The following is a 13,875-nucleotide window of genomic DNA, read 5'->3' on the forward strand; positions in this document are numbered from 1 at the left end:
TAATAACTGATCTCTAAAATTACTGTAATTCTTTTAACATTATAGCAATCTGTAAAGATTCCATGCTATATTTAAAACTGTTTCTAATAGGAAATATAATATTGATTTTTCTATCATAAGATAAGCCAGTTGTAGTGGGCTGAAGGGTGAGGCCAAAAAAAATATGTCCATCTTCCAGAATTTGTGAAATTTACTCTATTGGGGAAAAATAGTATTGTCAAATGTAATTCAGTTAAAAAATAGTATTGACAGATGTAATTAAGGATATCATCTTGCATTGTCCAGCGATCCCTAAATTCAATTGCAAGTGTGCTAATGGAGATGCAGAAGAGAGACACAAAAAGACAATGCGGCCAAAAAGACTGTCGCGATGCAGCTACAAGCTGAGAAATGCTGACAGCCCCCAGAAGTTGGAGGGGGCAAGGTATAGAACCTCTCCTAGAATCTTTGGAGGGATTGTGACCTGCCAACAACTTGATTTCAGACTTTTGCTTCCAGAAGTGTGAGAAGATAAATGTTTGTTGTTTTCAGTTACTCAGTTTGAAGTAATTTATAAAAGCAGCCATAGGAAAGTAATACAAAGGTATTTATGAGGTGCTTTCCTCAAGTTTAATGATTTATAAACAATATGAATAACTAAAATATTTAGTTATTCATATATATAAATATATATATAAATAACTAAAATATTTAAAAATTTATATATATATATAGATTACAATAAAGTTTTCTTTAATAAATCAGAAATAATTGCATGTGTTCTATGCTACCAAGGAGTTGAATTAAGGTAGTCATCAAAACAATGTTATTTTAAAATGACTAAACACTGGATAAATCATTAAAATAACATAAATTTAATTAACTAAGCCTCCTTTAACAGCTATAGGATTTTATCTCTAATACAACATACTGTGTTTCTTTTTCAGAAGCATTTTAACTAGTAATAGTGAAGATTGCAGTTGGAATTTGTAGAATAAGAAAAATTAATGTAAACAGTCATGTAATGAGATCCTCATTGATATTGCTATATTTTCATATACTCTTACACATTGAATGTATTAATACGGGAATAATTTTCTGCTTTCAATGCCATTACTACATCAAATTGTCACTTAAATAACTGTAATTAAGCTTTCTCTCTAGTTGCTGATTATAGTATGCTGATGAACATTCCCACTGGATTCAACAGCCTCCTCATAACATCTACAGTAATCATCACATATTTTTTTTTTTGCTGAAGACTTCTTAAATAATCTAAAATTTAAATTGAACAAGTCTTTGATTATTGCAATCTAAAGTTCAACAGGTGCTTAATCAGAAATGTGTAAGTATCATATCATTGACATCAACTAAGCAATAGGATAATATATATACTGGGAAATAAATATTTAAATTCTTTGGTCACTGATCTGTGTCACTTTAAAATTAACATCAGAATATATCTCAGAATTTTTTTTCTAGAAAGTAGCAAGTTAACAAGAAATAATATTTTTAAATAAACATATACAGTATCCCAATGATTTAGTTCTGAGGACTTTAATATGCATATAGTTAATGTTAAAAATTATATAGTTAAAAATAAAACTTTTTATGAACTCTAAAAGTTTAATCAAGTAAACATTAAATAAAATATATTAAAGTTATTTAATAATGTACTTTTTGTTCATAAATACCAGAGAAAATGGCATAATATTCCAAATTTAGATTTCCACAATATGAAAATATTATTACTGCCCTCAGACCTAGGCAGGAAAAGCTGCTTCATGAGCCCCATGATTTACAAGGTTGTTAGAATCACACACACACACACACACACACACACACACACTCCCGAACACCACTATAAAATGCCTATGCAGCCCTGTCACTTTAAATCTAGGATATAGAAAGCTAGCATGATCCTAGCTAGAAACATCACACACTTCACACACTTTAGTCTTTAAAGAAATGTCTTTCCACAGCTCTTGCCCTATGAAGTGAAACAAAAGACAGCTAATTCAGTCATGGTTTGTTGTTTTCCACTGCCAATCTAAACCATGGACACATATCTGCAAGGTGAGGACAAGAAGTTTAAATAAATAAACATGTGCTACTATTTGGACAATGCCTGTCATTATTTTACTTCCTCAATCCATATTCCTGACCCATCCATTGTTGGAGTTACTTCATGAGTAGAACTCTGTTCAGTAGATATGAGAAACTATATCAAGTAAACATTTAGAGTAGATGACTGGATGAAGTTTAAGTTTCTATAAATATAATATTTTGAATATTAACTGAAATTCACTGATCTTTATTATAAAAACAATTATATGTTATCTTATATAAAAAACACTAAGTTGAAAAGGTTATGGATTAGGTTAATACATTTTACACAATTAACAAAATACTAGAGGCCCAGTGCACAAAAGTCATACATTAGGGGGAAGAGGTCCCACAGCCTGGCCTCAGGGAATGTCCACATCTTCAGGGCAGTCAGACATCCCTCTTGCATTTGGGGCTCTCGCAGCCCAGGACCCCCCACTCCCTATTACCATCTGCAGTAGAGGCAGGAGAGACTCCCACCACCGTCACTGCTCTCACCAGCCATGAGCCTGGCCTCTGGCTGAGCAGCGCTCACCCTGTGGGGGCACACTAATCACCAGAGGGCAGTTCCTTTATTGAGCATCTGCCCCCGATGGTCAGTGTGCATCATAGCAACCGGTCATTCCACTATTCGGTCGATTTACATATTAGGGTATTATATAGGACACGATAAGTTCTTATTTCATATGCCTGCCAACTTATATAATCTATGTATATTGAGATGTACTTGAAAAAAGTTGACAAGATTATGTATTAGAAACTTTTAGGTGGGGAATCCAAGATGGCGGCTGACAGGATGGCAGTGAGGGGGAGAGTGTGAGTGAGTGAAGGAGCAAAAAGGGAGTGCTTGGACATGTGGTGTGTGTGTGTGTGTGTGTGTGTGTGTGTGTGTGATTGAGAGACAGTTATATTCTGCAGGACTTTTAGGGGCTGCCAGACCAAGCTCCCCTAGCCAGGATCCTTTGTTTCCACTGTAATCTATCCAAGGTGGCCAACTCTGCTGCAGAGGCCATGCCATCTTGAAGGGGAGAGCTGCTGTGACTGGAAACCCAGCCTCACCCCCACCCAGGGGAAATCATAGACAAAAAAAAGCTAAGGAAGTGTATTACTAACAAGCCACTGATGCAAGAAATATTAAAGGAACTGCTATAAAAGAAGAAATAGGAAGGGAAGAAGAAATAGAGGCATAAAGAGTTAAAATGGCGACAAACAATTACCTGTCAATAATAACTTTAAATATAAGTAGATTAAATGCTCCAATCAAAAGACATAGGCTATCTGAATGAATAAGAAAACATGATCCATATATTGGCTGTCTACAGAGACCCACCTCAGAACAAAGGACTCACTCAGACTGATAGTAAAGGGATGGAAATTTTTTTTCCAGGTGAATGGAAATAAAACAAACAAACAAACAAACAAAAAAAACCAGGGGTAGCAATACTTATCTCTGACAAAATAGACCTCAAAATGAAGGCCATATAAGACATAAGGAAGGCCACTTCAAAATACTAAAGGGAGAAATTCAACAAGAGGATAAAACTATATTAAACATATATGCTCCCAATGCAGGAGCACCCAAATACATAAAAAAAAATTAAAAAAAAAAATTTCCGAAGATATCAAGGGAGATGTAGACAGCAATACAGTCATAGTAGGGGACATTAATACCCTGTTAACACTATTGGATAAATCCTCTAAACAAAAAATCAGCAAAAAAAAAAAAAAAAAAATCCAAAATAACTCACTAGATCTTCAATTGATTGACATTTTCAAAACATTTCACCCCAAAGCTACAGAATATACATTTTTCTCAAGAACACAAGGATATTTTCAAAGACAGACCACATATTGGGACACAGGCAAGGTCTCTTCCAATTCAAGAAAATAGAAATCATATCAAGCATCTTCTCAGATCACAAGGGTATAAAATTAGAAATCAATTACAATAAAAAAAAACCAATAAAAAATAAAACACTTGGAGGCCAAATAGTTGGTTACTAAACAATGATTGGGTTACCAAAGAAGACATAAAAACATCCTGGTAACAAAGGAAATGAAAACACAACAATCCAAAATCTATGGGACACAGTGAAAGCAGGCCTGGAAGGAAAATTCATGGCTCTACAGGCCTACCTCATAAAAACAAGAAAAAATGTTAAAAAATTAACTAACCCTACAACTTAAAGAAATGGAAAGAGAGCAACAAGAAAATCCCAGAGTCAGCAGAAGGAAGGAAATAATAAAGATCAAAGCAAAAATAAACGATACAGAGACAACACACACACACACACACACACACACACACACACACACACACACGATCAATAAAACTAAGAGTTGGTTCTTTGAAAGGATAAACAAGATTGATGAACCTCTAGCAATGCTCACCAAGAAACAAAGAGAGAGGACTTAAATAAACAATCAGAAATGAAAGAGGTGAAGTAACAACAAACCACACAGAAATACAAAGGATTGTAAAAAAAAAAAAAAAAAAAAAAAAAAAAAAAAATGCTATAAACAACTCTACTCCAACAAACTTGATAACTTAGAGAAATGGACATATTCTTAGAAATATACAAGCTTCTAAAACTCAATCAAGAAGAATCATTGATTTTCTCTTATCACTGATGTTTCTGTCTCTCACTTTCCCTCTCCCTTCTTCTCTGACATCAATAAAAATTAAAAAGAAAATCTGATTTGTTAACAAAATTTAATTTGTTAAGCTCTAATCTTTTCTGTATTAATCTTTTTCTCCTGCCTTTGGAGTCAGATAAAAAAAAATAAAAAATAAAAAATAAACATTCCTAAGAACCATATCAAGGAGCTTACCTTCTATGTTTTCTTCTAGGAATTTTTTGGTTTCAGGTCTCACATTCAAATCTTCAATCGATTTTGAATTAATTTTTGGATAGAGTAAAAGGTAGTAGTCTAGTTTCATTCTTTTGCAGTAGCTATTTCCAACTTCATTTATAGAAGAGACTATACTTTTCTTATTGTATATTCTTGGCTCCTTTCTCAAACATTAATTGTCCATATATGTGAGGGTTTACATACTGTATTTTCCGGCGTATAAGACGATCCCCCTAATTTTACAGTTAAAACATAGGTTTAGGCCTATATTCGCTGTATAAGACTCCCCCCACTACCAAGACAACACCAGTTCTTTTTTTAATAGACCGCCTCTCTGACTCTGGCCAATCTGAGCAGGCTTTTTTTCTTTTCAAAAGTCGTCTTATACGCCGGAAAATACGGTACTTAATTTGATTGAGAAATAGTTCTAAATTTCTCCCCATAAAAAAAATTAATGAGATTTTTACCAAGAATTAATGAAATTTAAATGATCTTTTACAGTAATAGAAGTTCATTATTCTCCATCTGAATGAAGTTAAATTTTCCTTACATTAGTTAAATATACTATACTTCTTTAAAATGGGATATTCCTATCATTGAATAACATTTGAATCTTCTTTGACCTCCTTTAAATTTTCCATCATCTTCCACAATGATAAAGGCTAGACTTAATTTTTCAATTTTGATGCATCTTCGCTAGGAAGAGCTGAGAAGTAGGTTCATGATATATTTCCCTCAAAAGAAATCCATTTTTAGTTTGAAATCATTTTTATAAGATATGCAGTACAAAGTCTCTTCTTTGTACTTAAAATTTTGATAATTTCTTCAACTTAAAGTGATGTGTTATTCCTAAAATGTCTATTAACCTTTAAGACCCAGAGGTTTAACCTTTGCAGGTTTGCTCACATGAGTGATGATGGGATTGTGAGGAACTCAGTTCATTTCAACCCTTTAATTTCCCATAATAGAACAGAAAAGAATAGTCGCTGAAGAAATCAATCTCAACTTATCCCTTGTCGAGTATCAGCAAACATATGTCACAAAACCAATGTGAAAAAATGGAGTATAGATTTTCTGCTGACATTTGTAAAGTGTTTGTGTCAAAGTATTTTTCTAATACAGGAAAGATTAGAGCTTAACAAATTAAAGCACATGTTTCTTTTAAACTCTTTTGTTAGTCAACTGGATTCATTTTTATAGCTTTTGTTCTTATAAAAAATATTTAACCCAATATGCATCGTTCACACAGAAATTTCTCTACTGTAAGTATATGGAAAATTTCTAACTGACTAAAAGTTGGAAAATTTGAGCATCAAAACAAATAATAAAAGTGAAAAATTGTTCATCATTAAATAAATGTAGGAATTTAGAAGTCCATACTGACCAAAAGTCAGAAAGATTCGCTTATCAACAGAATGTCAACTAATAAAACAGAAATCAAAAAATAATTAATAATTGAAGAAAATAATTGACATAAGAAAAGTAAGTTTGCAGATTTTAAAATATGTAAACAGATCACTTCATGATTTTGCTATTTTTCATACTTGATTATTTTTTTTGCAGCATTTTGAAATAAATTATTCAATTATAATACTCAGTATATTCATTTCTGAGATTTATGAGTAAAAAGGAAAATATATGTCAGGTACTTACTATCTATGCTTCCTTTATAATATATAAAGCTATGTTGATTGATACAATGTTATCTGTCATAAAAAAGGGCAAGTTTTCAATGTTTTAACGAAACTAGAAGTTTATTCCTCATGTACCATTCCAAAAAAAGGCATAGGTGATATGGTGGTTTCAAGATTGGAGATGCTGACCATTATCTTTTGCTCTATTTTCTAAATACTATTCCACTTCATGATCTAAAATGATCACTTTTTGTTCTTAATTCAATATTCCACGCAGCAGGACGTGGGACAAAATGGAAAACACAACTTATTCTTTTAAAAATATATATTTTATTGATTTTTTACAGAGAGGAAGAGGGATAGAGAGCCAGAAACTCGATGAGAGAGAAACATCGATCAGCTGCCTCCTGCACACCCCACACTGGGGATGTGCCCGCAATCAAGGTACTATGCCCTGACCTGAATGGAACCTGAGACCCTTCAGTTCGCAGACTGACGCTCTATCCACTGAGCCAAACTGGTTTAGGCCAACTTATTCTTTTTAAGTGTAATACTCAATACATCACTTTCGCTTTTATATGTTGGTTAGAAATTAGTCATAAGAACATCTAGCTTATAGATAGCTGGAAAATACAGTTTTAATTCTGGATTTTCATAGATAAAATGTAGACATTCTCTTACCAAATAAAGAAATAAAGAATTAATTTAATTGAATAATTCTGTGGTAGTCTTAAAATATCCATCCAAAAATATTGTTTTTTTAAAATTTATTTTTTGTTGAGTTTATTGGGGTGATGGAGAATAAAACTATGAAGGTTTCAGGTATACAATTCTACATGTCATCTATATATTGGATTGTGTGTTCACCACCCAAACTTAAGTCTCCTTCTATCATCATTTATCCCCCAATTACCCTCTTCTAAAAATTTAAATTATAACAATGGAGCCAATGGGAGTTTAGCTATATGAAGGCAGAAATACTAGATTTAAAACATGTAGAAGAATTTTCTGAATAAATTACCACATTTCTTCATTTTATAGATAAAGAAAGAATGAAAGGAACAAGATAGTTTGTGGAAGAGCTAAGAGTTATTTGTTTTTTAATTTCTTAGTTTCTACTTTTGTTTGTTTTCCAATAAGCCATATATTATATATATATACTGATTATATGAGTTATCTTAATATTGATTATATAATTATTTTTAATATGGCTCCCATGAAACTGGTGCCTGAGATTTTGTTCCATTTCAAAAACATGACTGACACCCAGCTAATGACGTGAGACCCAGTATTTCTTGTAGAGTATATAAGTCATTTTGTAGCTTCTGTGCATCTTAATTTTCTTGACTCTTAAATGAAAATAATAATAGCTCCTATCTTATACATATTTGTGAATTTTAAATAACTTATATCTAAAACGTGTAGAAGAGTTTTGACTTAGAGAAATCACTCGATAAATGTTATTATAATAATTATTGCTACCAAAGACATGTGTGCATGCATATTAGCATAACCAATGGATATGGACACTGGGGCGGTAGGGGCTTTTCCCAGGGGCTAGGGGTGGCCTGGTAGGGGTCAATGGGGGAAAATGGAGGCATAGTAATACTTTAAACAATAAAAGAAAATTAAATTCTCCTAGCACATTGGAAAAAAAATACATTTTAAAAAAGTAGATCTTTCTCCTAAATTTGAAAAAAATAAAAACTATAAATAAATACAAACTTCCTGAGTTAAAATATTCTGGTTCGTGGCATAACCATTTTTTTAATGCAAAAAATAAAATAGTAATTCTAATGTTCATTATGGTTCAAAATCTTTTCATTTGCAATGCCTCAAATCTCACGGAAGCATTTCCATCGTGTTTAATCACTGGGATTGATGTTTTCTTTAGTATTCTAGTGTTCTTCTTGTTGTTAAGAAAGCTTCCTTTTATTTCATAATTAACATGAAATTTTACACAGAAGAATTATTTGTTTTCGACAAATGACATTTACAATGTCAAAATTATGATTTGATTTTTCTCCTTTGCATAAATGAATGCATTAATAATTCTCTTAAGTTTTGACTGCCTTTGATGACTAAAATAGCTCCAAAATGATTTTATTGTGTTCAAATGTTAACACACAATTTGATGTGATTTATTACTATGTTATTTCTCTTGGTTCACTTGTATCTATGAAGTTACTTTCTATCTTTTTTTGGAGGAGTTTTAGTTAAATAAAATGTTAATAAGTGTCCTCTAAAAATGGATTATATGATTGAATATATTTTGAAAATTCTAGATTAAATAAATTTAAAGAATTATTTTGCTATTAAAAACTTCAAAATTAATTCATTATTCTGGATTGGAAATATTCAAAGGATAGTTATTTTAGAGTATGTTCCTCAACTTTATTTTATACTTATAGAACAATTTAATACCTTCAATCTACAGAGTTTTTAAACTTTTTAAAATGATAATATTTCTAGGGTTATTTAACTTGGTTTTGACATGGAAAAGAGGAAAACACTAGGGCTGAATTCATCACCTCAGAACTGGATAATGCAATGAAAACCTGGAAATATATAGAAAACAAAACAATAACAGTATTTAAGAAATATAATTTAACTGCAATAACATTTCCCATACTATAATTTGACATATTCTAGATTTGTTGGTGTTCCTGAGTGAAAAATCTACAAAATATGGCAAGGGAAAAACCTGGCCTTTTAAAGGCATAATTAATGTAAGCAATCTAAACCAGTTATTAACTTTTCTCATTCCAATCAATAATTAAAATTGTGCATTTTCATTGTTGTTCAGGAAGGCTTTATGAATATATGTAATAAAATTAATACATATATGTACATATATATGGAACGATTAACTATATGAGTATTTCACAATTCAAAAAATAAAAGCTTACATTGCATTTCACAGTAAGCTAAAAACAATAAATTTCATTCCATAGCTTCCTTAAGGTTTGGCATACACATTCTCATAAGATAGCATGGAACTTAAAAATTTTAGAATTTGCCTGGTTAGTGTTGAAAAGTCAATTATATATATATATATATATATATATATATATATATATATATACACTCATATATCCACTTTAGAAATGAGTGACTAAAGGTAATGAAATAATCTAGATTCAATTTGTATTTAATATAAAAAGAATTGGATATCAGCCAGTATTCAGATTTATTAAGAGTCAAAAATGCTGTCACAGCTCATGTGCACATGGAACATTAGTCATTCATTTTGTTAATCTAATATAATATTGAGTATAATTTATCAGGACATCAAAATAATAGCTTTTACTCCATTTTCTCACTTCTATAAGGACATGCACAATAGACTCCACAGCTATACATGCACTCTATTAGAGCTAATTGAAAATAGATGGCACAATTAACCTGCTTCTTGGAAAAAAGCATTAACACTTAATGTAAAAGTCTAATCACAATAAAAAGAGACTCACATTGGAAGGAAATGTGGTGAATAATTCAAAATCATCCGATTTCCACATACAAAATAAATTAAAGAAAGAAAAAGTTTGTATAACAACACCCAAAGCAGCAATTAGATCATGTGCATTCCTAATTTTTGCTTTCTTTCTCAAATATATTCCATCTCAGAAGAAATCTACAGATGGTTTAACACAATGATTCACTATATTTAGGTAAAAGATAGCAGAACTGAGGTGGTGATTAAGGGAACAAATATTGAGGTTAATCCATTGCAATACAAAGTATAACAATTAACAAGCAAAAACTTATGTAGGAAAACTGCCTTGATTATTTTATCTCAAATTCCATTAAAAAGTTATTTGATGACATGCTATAATTAAACTCAAAACTCAATGATCTCTTAAAAGATAAAAATATTTTCATTCTGGCCTTTTAAAAATAAGCCATCTATAAAAGCTGATCATTTCAAATTCTACCATTTTTAGTTGTCTCATAAGTTCTTTAATGTATTTATTCTTTGAAATGTCAAAATGTAAAATAAATATTTCCCAAAAATAAAATTTAAAGCACACTAGGAATATACTTACTACCTTCTTCTGTTCTAAACTAAGGTAAACATCATTAATCATTCTTCAAACTATTTGCTGATGTCTAGTCTTAGCTCTAGAATCCTATTAATAAAATTCTCAAAGCTGTAACTATAAATTATTATGAATTACAGCACCATGTAAAATTATTTTGCAAACCTAGCATAGAGGTTTCTTTACTTACGATTGAAATAAATTAATAAATATCTTAATTTTTAATAAAATATTTTATCAAATTAATTATATAAAGTTCAATCAAAAAGAGGAGGCACATAGATTATTGTAAGGTGTAACAGTAACACAATATTTCATTTTTTTGGAAACAATATCCAAAATTATGGTGACATGAGTAGGTTTTCCTTGAAAGATGATGAAATAGAATAAATGAAGTCCAAATTGGAACAAAGTACTAAAGTCTTCCAAGGCCATGAGAACAATGGGCATAACTATATCATAGATTATGAAAATGCAGTAAGGCCTAAAACAATGGCTTATAATAGATTAATCCATAAAAGAATCAAAAGAAAAAACTATTTTTGGAGTAAATAATTCATTTTCTCCCTCTGCAGTAGCAGGTGAAACTACTTTGACCTTGACTATAGATTCATATAAATATATTAGTAGGATTTACTAGTTGGAAGATAAGATACTCCAGGAGTAGCTGTGTATTGATAGATTTAGGGACTCCCAGACATAGAAGTGAACATTGAGTGGTATATACTAGTTGCTCCTCTTTCTCTCTTGGAGTTTTTGGTAATCACTAGAAAAGCTTAATGCCAGGTAAGATTTGTGCTGCCACTCAAGACTTTGAGTTTTCTTGGGATTACATTAAAGATTTATTGGATAATCTCTAAAAAGAGATCAACAGAAATGGAATTTGCAATAGTTATACATATTCAAAATAAAAACGTGAGAACTTTAATAAGATCCTATTTGCTTTTAATACCCTAGTTACTTGAAATGACTAATGCTATTCTGGAATCTTAAAGAAGCATTGTGTGTGTGTGTATGTTAGAGGAAGAGAGATTATAATTCAGCACTATTATTACAAAGTTCTGCTAAATTTCATTTGATTGGGGAAAATTCATTAGTACAAATATGGAAACTTTTTTTTTTAAATATATTTTATTGATTTTGTACAGAGAGGAAGGGAGAGAGATAGAGAGCTAGAAACATCGATGAGAGAGAGTCATCGATCAGCTGCCTCTTGCACACCCCCTACTGGGGATGTGCCCGCAACCAAGGTACATGCCCTTGACCGGAATCGAACCCGGATACCTTCAGTCCCCAAGCCGACACTCTAACCATTGAGCCAAACCGGTTTCGGCCAAATATGGAAACTTTTTATTTTATTTTTATTTATTTTTTAAAAAAATATATTTTATTGATTTTTTACAGAGAGGAAGGGAGAGGGATAGAGAGCTAGAAACGTCAATGAGAGAGAAACATCAACCAGCTGCCTCCTGCACATCCCCTACCAGGGATGTGCCCGCAACCAATACATGCCCTTGACCGGAATCAAACCTGGGACCCCTCAGTCCACAGACCAACGCTCTTCCACTGAGCCAAACCGGTTTCGGCCAAATATGGAAACTTTTTAAAATAAAGAATAAAAATTATAAGATTCTCTCAATAAATTGAGAAAACTGATAAAACTCAATAGATATACATGAAAAACATTACAGTCAATTATGTAAATCACTTAATGTTTAAAAAATATCTACAACAGCCAAAACTGGTTTGGCTCAGTGGGTAGAGCGTCAGTCTGCGGACTGAAAGGTCCCAGGTTCGATTCCAATCAAGGGCATGTACATTGGTTGCGGGCACATCCCCAGTGGGGGGATGTTCAGGAAGCAGCTGGTCGATGATTCTCTCTCATCTATGTTTCTAGCTATCTATCCCTTTCTCTTTCTCTCTGTGAAAAATCAATAAAATATATTTTTTTTAAATCTACAACAAAATTATACTTAATGGTGAAATGCTAAAATCTTGCCTTTGAAAATATAAAAAGGAACACAGATATGCACTATCATGCATAGTATTTGGCATAATACTAAAGGTCTTAGTCTGAGCATTCATATAATTGAGGTAATAGAAACTGTAAGTACTGGAGAGGTACAAATAAATAACTATTCTAAACAAATTGCATGATTGCATATGTAGAAATTTTTAACTTGCACAAAAAATACTGGAAATAATAAAAAATAGAAACTTCATTGAATACAAGGTCAACATTCAAAGTCAATTGTGGATCTATATACTAGAAGAAAACAGCTAGAAAACCAAATTTTAAGTGAATTATATTTACAAAAGAAAAGTTATAAAAATCTTAAGAACTTTCCATATAAAATAGTAAAACTGGATTAAGAAAAGATAAAGACAACCCAAATAAATGAAGGTATATGTGGTCATCAATATTTGGAAAATGCAATGTTATAATGATGGGTCTGTATTCAATGTTTTTGGAAGAATCACTTTCTATGTTACTCATACATAATGGCCCAGTAATTCAATTGCAAAATATACACTCATCAGAAATACATTTTATGTGGATTAAAAGTATGTACAAGAATGCCCTTGTCAGCACTATTCATAACAAACCCAAAGTGGAAATAACTCAAATATCCATCTATATGAATGGGTAAATTACTTTTGGCATTGTCATGTACTGGGATATTATAAAAGAACTTAAATGAGCTAACCGCAAGTACATCGAACAACAAAAATACATTTCCAAGTATATTATTCACTGAAATATTTCAGATACAAAAGAAGATTCCCTACAATTCCATTTAAAACAGACAGAACACCTACAAGTATTAGCAGTCAGGATAACATTTATTTTTGTGGATTAGAAAAGGGGTTGATTGAAAGAATACATGGGATGGGGATCTACGGTGTTAGTAATGTGCTGTTTCTTATGTGGAATGATTATTATGTGACTGTAAAATGATTATTATTTTGTAAAAAATTTATTAAATTATATATTTATGGCTTATATTATTTTCTATATATAAAACTTCAATTTTAAAATATATGTTTAACAAATTCTATCCATTTTATCTATTATGTCTACAAATTCTCAATTATTTGCTTAAAAAGAATCCCAAGTAGGGAAAACACTATATGGAAGATTAAAAATATTTTTAAAACTTAGTATTTATAAAGAATCACCCGTTTCATGCTATCTACACTAATAAAAGAGACACCCACCATGTGACACCCACCAGCCAATCAGGAGTTAGTATGCAAATAAA

The sequence above is a fragment of the Pipistrellus hanaki genome (assembly GCF_964339955.1).
Source record: "Pipistrellus hanaki genome assembly, chromosome: 7".
Classification (NCBI taxonomy): domain Eukaryota; kingdom Metazoa; phylum Chordata; class Mammalia; order Chiroptera; family Vespertilionidae; genus Pipistrellus; species Pipistrellus hanaki.